Raw genomic sequence first — 8,337 nt, forward strand, 5'->3', positions numbered from 1 at the left:
ATATTTATCTACTGTATTTTCTTTTATTAACCATTATTACTTACTCATTAACTACTTTATTTATGCATTTTCCTGATCTATGTAACCTATTCTTTACACACAACCACAGTTATCAGATCCATTATTGTCTCGGCAGCATAAATCTATCACAAGAAGGAGAGACTTGCTTCTGTTGTATTATACTGCCCCTGTTATACCCTTTTAACCTAATTTGGCCCAAAATTTCATCCTTTTCCAGCCTATTTCGCATACCTGATTGACAGAAGATAATGCTATGGCTCTACATTCTTTCCATAGCACTTCTTCATGACTGGCAGCATTTTACTGTGGTAAACTATTCCTTCAACTCAAGATTCAAGATGGAGAGACAGCAATTTTAGGCCAAGTTTGAGTAAAAGGGGTATAGTAGTAGTAGTAGTAGTAGTAGTAGTAGTGTCCCAGGTTCAGTTAAAACATGAACCCAGTGGACTACAGGCCATGGTTACCCTTCTGCAATCCACCATCCTCCTTTCAGGCAACAGGGAAGTATTTGAGGGCAGTGGAGCTACCCAGTCATATCAGTGCCACTACATGAAGGCATTCCTCTCCACCATCACAAAATTATTCCTTTACACAGCTTTATACATGACACCCCTCAACTCCCTCCCTGCTCATCGGAAGAAGGGGTATCAGTGAAGTCAAGGAAGGAAATATCTAACATCTCCAGTTTTAAAAAGTCTCCTAAGCTGAACAGAATTGTTTGAAGATAGCAAGACTAACAATGAGGGGAATAATGAAGGCTATATCTAACTCTGAAGTCTATATCTAACTCTTCTAACTCAAAACTCTCTCCACAGACTAACTGAATTTTTGAAGGCTGCAAGTAATAAAATGCAATATATGTCCCCCCGTTAATTATTACAAGCATTTACCATATGAAGCATTCACCCTTGTGCTGCTTGCTGTGTGTGCTTTCTTACTGTGTGCCTGATACAAGGTTGTCTATATACTGGATGCCCCTACTTGTGTGTTGTGGGGACGGCTTAGTTGGAATTACAAGTGTCTACCCCTCCATCATTTTCATCATCATCATCATATTTACCCTTCATCATCATTCATCATCATGTCTACCCCTCTATCATCATCATCATCATGTCTAGCCTCAATCATTATCATCATCATCATAATATCTACCCATGCCACAACCACCACCATCCTTCATCATCATGCCTAACCTCTATCATCATCATCACCATGTCTAGCCTCCATCATTTTTATCATCATGTCTACCAACTACCACAACCATCACCATCATCATCATCACCCAAACCCTAATTTCCTCAGCAGGAGCATAGGGGTCTGGGAATGGGCTATAAACTCCAAGCATTTAAAGTGACAGGGACTTGTTACTTGCTCCTCACTGACATTAAGTTATGAACATAGCCAAACCACCCCTCAGATTTTAACCCCTATGGACTGCATCAAGTTGGAATGATTTTATTTACTACATTACCAGCTGTCCCTCATTTATTTACCTCCTCTCTCTCTCTCTCTCTCTCACACCACCTTTCCATACTTCATAATCTCTCCACCAGGTGTCATTTTTTTTTTTTTTTTTTTTACTTTCTATAATTCTTTCAAACTGCTTTCTTCATATCCACTGATTCTAAGTTGATTATACCGTTTTCATTTTAACTTGGCTCACATTTTCGTCCTTTTGCAGCTTACTTCTCATAGCTCAGTGACAGAACAAGACAATACAGTGGCTCTACATCCTTTCCATAGCACTTCTTTGTGACCAGTACCATATCCTAGTGTTAATCTGTAGTTACAAATCAGTATTCATGGTTGACAGAAGGAAATTTTAGGCCAAGTTAGAGTAAAATGGGTACAGTAATTTTATAAAGCAGCCAATGTCTCTTCTCTGATAGCGTGACTAGGGAAGTGTATATGAGATGGAAGGGGAGAAGAGCAAAGGGAGACCAAGGACGAGATATAGAGATGGAGTGGGGAGATATATGAGGAAGGGGTATGTGAGATGAAGGGGAGGCAGTCAAATGGCAGAGGACAGGGTGACATGAAGGAGATTTATCTGAGCCTACCCCTTACATGATTAAGATGTCTGGAAATAGGTAGATAGATAGATAGATCCTCCCACCGGCAAACGGAGCAATTCTCGCAAAACAAACTAATGGGGAAGCAATATATATGAGGGAGGGGAGAGTGAGTTGGGGGAGGGCAGTCTAATGGTGGGTGACAGAATGACTTGGAGTTTTGTCTGCGGCCACCCTTTGCGGGATTAGGGCGTCAGGATATAGACAGATAGAATATACATACCACCCTCTATCTGTATCACTATTTACGAATTCCCCGCCCGTCAAAGATCAGTAACAGTCGTGGAAATGCAAAACCGATACTTACATGTGGATTAGACTTTATGTAATTACAGAGCTGGAAGATAATTTCACTAGAGTCATTTTACCTTAACTTGGCCCAGATTTTTCTCCTTTTTCAGCTTCTTTTATGTACCTCAGACATAGAATAGGATAATACTGTGGCTCTACATCCTTTCCATAACACCTCTTCATGACTTGCATCATATTCTAGTGTTAATCTCTTGTTATAACTCAGTACTCATGATGGAGAGATGGCAATTCTAGGCCAAGTTAGAGTACTATGGGTACCTATTTGTACTTGTTGGTACCATTCAATAATACAGCATATTATTTGCAGGAAATGTGTTGTATTATATTCTATTAAGTCTATACATCAATATCTGTACTCAGAATTATGTCCAATTATCTTACAATAATCCATAAACAAGGAATGACAGAACTACAGACACTAACGGTAATGATGGAAGTGACCCAAGCACAGATTATCACTGGAAAATGTTGCTGTAACTGAAAATGGGCAGGAAATGGAGGGTTTATATATATCTTTACTGTATTTATATATATATATATATATATATATATATATATATATATATATATATATATATATAAATACATATATATTTATATATATATATATATATATATATATATATATATATATATATATATATATATATATATATATATATATATATATATATATATATAAATACATATACATACATATATATATATATATATATATATATATATATACACACCAGCTGATGTAAGGAATGATAGCAGCAGCCACTAGGTAATGACTAATCACAAATCCAAAAACACATGAACAGCAAGAGTGACAGTTTGTTCTGATCTTGTTAAAATTTTCACTTCATCATCAGAATACAGGCAGTCCTCAATGTATGTGATGTTACAAAACATTACAACTTTTTTCACACAAGTGGCACTGCAAGATGGCTGAAACTGGAATATATGTCAGTATACAAGTACAGTAGCAACACAACTTCCACATTTAATTTTTCTGTAATTTACCATGGATTTCACAGAAACAAGGACAGACATGGCACCTCACACAAGGACATAGTGCATCCCCACCCCTACCTGTCAAACCTTTGGGGACTAGTGTAGTGTTAGAGTGTGTGCAATGCTGACTTGCAGCCACAGAAAATGACTCATTTGCAAGAGTATTTTTGTGATGAAGAGAATGTACAGTCTGGGATCTGAGTACAGACAGTCCTCATATGTCTGAATTAAGCTACTGCAAGCCTCAGCTGGTTTGACTATTCTGCCCTGTATTCACCAAACATACAGATACTTAACCCCTTGGCTGAGACATGCCCTTCAGAAGGCATTTCTTGCAGCCAGTGGCATGGTTAACAATATCAGCCCTTACTTTAAATTTCCCTTGCTTCCTTAAGGCACAATGTGCATGTTATGTTTATGAGTGGCCAGACATGGAGTGATGCAGCCTTTGTCTTGGACAGTGATTGGTGGTACCACTTCCCACCTGCCTGGATGCTACTCACCTAATGCATGCTCTGATGGCCAAAAATAACGTGTCAACACACCACTATGCGTGCATGGGGGCACCATGAGTATTCCAGTTGGTTGCACTTGCAAGCAGAAGACTGACTATGTATGGATTTTCATTACTGTGTAGTGTTTCTTATGAAATTCTTAATGAAAAATGTAAATTTTCCCCAAATCTCCCACCCCACAGACATCCCATCTGACAGGTATGCCACAGCCTCTGGGTTAATTCCTTTACATATATTAGGATGACACAAGAGGGAAGCCAGACACAGATCACATAAACAAGAGAAGGGGAAGGGAAGGGACTACACCAAAATGGTCAATCCAATGTTCACAGGTATTAGGCAGTACTGTACTTTAAACACCGGTCCACCAGAGGCAAGTCAGTGCCAAACATACACAACAGCAGAGGAGGAGAAGGCATTCACTCAGTGGCTTGTAAACTAGTCAACAGCGAGAATCCTACGAGTGAAAGATCCTGCATGTTGGGAAGAATTATACCCACATATGGAAGAGCTGTTTCTTCTGAAATTACAACAGTTTCTGCCCAACTTGAACCATCTGAACATATAAACTGATGGAATAGATGTGTATATATATAGCAGTGTAAGAAGAATGAAAGGAGGAGAGAGAGAGGGAGAGAGAGGGAAGGGAGGGAAAATGGGAGGGAAGGTAAAGAAAAGGGGGTTAGGGATGGAAGGGGGATAGGAAGGGAGGGGTAGTTTGGAGGCAGGGAAGGAAGGAATAGAAGGGAGGCAAGGGAGATAATGAGGGAGGGAAGTCAGGATGAGGAGATGGAGGAGGGGGTAAACTGAGAGAAAGGGGAGGTAAGGAGGAGTGAGGGGGTACCAAAACTGCTCAACTTCCCAACAAACAACCCTTCCACACATAAGCCCACTCCCCCCAACCTAAACAATTGACAATACCATGAAATCAAGACACACCCTGCATATTTCACAACTCCTCTCGCTACCGTCCCTACACAACTACGAACTGTACACTAAATGTCTTATGTGTGACACTAATATGTTACAAGAAATCCTCATGCTGTCTTCCTCTTTACCCTTCAGCTAAAAATAAGTTGCTTGCCCTAACTCTCCCCTCCATGGATGCACTTGGGTATTCTATCATGGGGTATTGAGGCTATGTGGGGAAAATTCAAGCATTACAAAGATTAATCGGGTTTTTTATGACTACAATGGGAGGGCAGTGGGAGGATACACAGGCGTAGGAGAGTTAAGTTTCATTCCTGACCAGTTTCGTTTATGGCTTCTTCAGGGGAACTAAAGGTCACACTCACTAAGCTGACATGCAGGAAACACAGAACACACTATGCTGACTTTCCTGTATATAAGCTCAGTCGGTCCTTGAGCTTCTTTTAATCCTTGAAGATGCCATACAAAACTAGTCGGGAAAAAAATCTTAACACTACATCACCCACGTGTTCTTCCACCTCCTTCCCATTCTTGTCGAAAAGTCTCTACAATTTGACTACTTTAACTTCCCTCACCTTGTGGCAGCCTGAGTAAAATACCTGAATGCATCCATGGAAGGCAAAAAAGAGTTAATTAGTCTCACCTTCCGGTAAGCTATCACTAAACAAAAGTATAAATGACGAAGCATGATATGTAATTCATGCTATATATATATATATATGTATATATATATTTATTTATATATAATGCAGCGCAATGTGCATTCATGCAAACGTGACATCTCAACAAATAGAATTAAACAAAACTATAAAAAAATTAACAACCAGAGTAATTTTACTCCATAATGTAGAATGAGGACAGGTGAGAGTGACTATGTGAACCTAAGTTAAAGGACAACATTTTTAAGAAAAGGAAGGCACAATGAAATAATCCCAATAAAAATCAGCTGCTGTGGAAGGTTAGTCAAATGTTCCTCTCAATGTGGACTCTTCTTTGGAGTGTGGCGCTCTTAACACCTAAAAGTAACCAGCACAATATCAACACTTCTGGGTGTACGGGGAAAACTGGGATAGAGCCGGAGTTTATTTCCCTTCTCTGACATTTCTGACCACACACAGCCCTATTCACTTCAGAAACCTCTTTTTGGCCCTAAGAAGACTTCGGATGAGATTGTACAAAATGACCTCGAGGCTCGGGGAGAGAGAGATGCTGCCAGGGATTGTGTAACACGAAAATCCGCCACCAGGGGAGAAGAATGACTTAGAGCCTTTGAAAATACAAGTAAATCCCCTCACCAATGCCTTTACACCTGGGCTTTGTGTAGTTGGAATGTCAGACAAGGGGTAGAACAAAAAACTCTTCCCTGTGCTTCCTTCTGAACAATTTTACCCAACATCAAACAGTTACTTGAGGGAAAAATGCTGACAAGGGGTAAACTGCCAACATTTTAATCTGTTAACATTTCACTGCCAACAATTTAAAGTGCCAACATTTAAACTGATGACATTTTAAACTGCCAGCATTTTAAACTGTCAACATTCTAAATTATCAACATCTAAACTGCCAACATCTTAAACTGCTAACAATTTAAAGTGCAAGCATTTTAAACTGTCAACAATTTAAAGTGTCATTTAAAACTGCCAACAGCCCACAACCACCCTTTAAACCAATCCTGATCAACATACCCCTGCAAAAATCTTTATATGGGAAGGGTCAATAAGGCTTCCTAATGCTTAAAAATGTTCCAATATTTGACCTGATGAGAGAGACAGACAGACACAATTATGTTGGGATATGACTGAACACCACGGGCATACATACAGACAGTTCTCGTTGTAAGTATAGGATGGGTTGGAAAACACCATCATCATCGCCACCATCATTATCATCATCATCATCATCACACACCCTAACCTCTTTTTCACACTTAAAGATGGACTTCAAACCTCAATAATAATAATAATAATAATAATATTGTAATAATAATAATAGTAAAAACACTACTACTACAACTACTACTACTACTGCTGCTGCTGCTGCTGCAGCTACCACTACTACTACAACTACTATAATAATAATAATAATACCAAAAACAATACTACTGCCTACTGCAACTCCCTATAATAATAAAAATAATAATAATAATAATAATAATAAAATAATAATAATAATAATAATAGTAATACCAAAAATAATACTACAACCAATAACAATCCACTCACAGTATCTCAGTGGTTATGAAAAGAGGCAACTTATAACAAGAACTGACCGGCTAACAGCCACTTACCTTTAACGACGCCAATTAACCTCCCAGCCTTATCATTACTTTGTTCTGGGCAAAAACAATGATCCCTTTGCTACATAGATATTCTTTATTTTTATCTATTTAATTCTTGCTACCTCTTGACTGTAATTAACTAGACAATGATTTCTTGAGTTATAAATGTGAGCTTCTTATTGTCTTTCCCTCCCCCCTGTCCCTACTTCTGCTTCTCCTTCCCTCCCTCCCTCTCTCCATCTTTCTCTCTCTCTCTCTCTCTCTCCTTCCCCCTCCCCTCCCCCCCTCTCTCTCCTCCCTCCCTCCCTCTCTCCTTCTCCCCCCTCCCCTCTCTCTATGGACTGTTTCCCAATTTAATTATTTCTTTCTGGCTCTCTGGACCTTACCATACCTCATCCTAGAGTGGGAAATAATGATGATGATGATGATGATGACAACGACGACGAAGATGATGATGATGATGATGGCAATAACGATGAACAAGACAATGATGATGATGATGACGATGATGATGATGACAATGACGATTACGACGATGACGAAGGGAAAATGTAACTCCACCAACGCCAATTCTCTCTCTCCTACATCAAATAAGATTACGTACCCAGAGCCACAAATAACAGAATACATCCCATCCCCCAACACAGCACCTTAACCACCTCAATATGATGATAGATTTTACGCTCCCTACCTTCCGATTATTTTATTCTTAGTTACGAGACTTTTGCAGGGGCCAACTATAGCCTTCATGTTACTAATTATCAATATTATCATTATTTTCATTATCATCATCATTATCGCCATCATCATCCTTGCTGTCGTCACAAGTTTTATCGTCATCATTGTCCTCATCATCATCATCATCACTAATACCATCATCACATACACCATCATCCTAATTATCATCACTCAGACCTTCTTCATCATCATCATCATCATTATCAGCACTGACCTTTTTCATCATTATCATCATCACCATCACCACTAATTTTCCACCTCTATATGGGGTGAGGTGGGTCTCAGTAAAGCTAAATAAAACCACCAACAGAGAGAGAGAGAGATGAACACCTTCCTGAACACGCTAATGTACAAAACGAACACTAGATAGAGAAATATGACACCCAACTTTTTTTTATTTTTCCATGGATTTTTATCATACTGGAATTTCTCAACATTTCCATCATCACCATCATCATCATCATCATCACCA

The sequence above is a fragment of the Coenobita brevimanus genome, chromosome 33 (genome assembly GCF_032717465.1).
Source record: "Coenobita brevimanus isolate Jiangsu-jjx chromosome 33, ASM3271746v2, whole genome shotgun sequence".
Classification (NCBI taxonomy): Eukaryota; Metazoa; Arthropoda; class Malacostraca; order Decapoda; family Coenobitidae; genus Coenobita; species Coenobita brevimanus.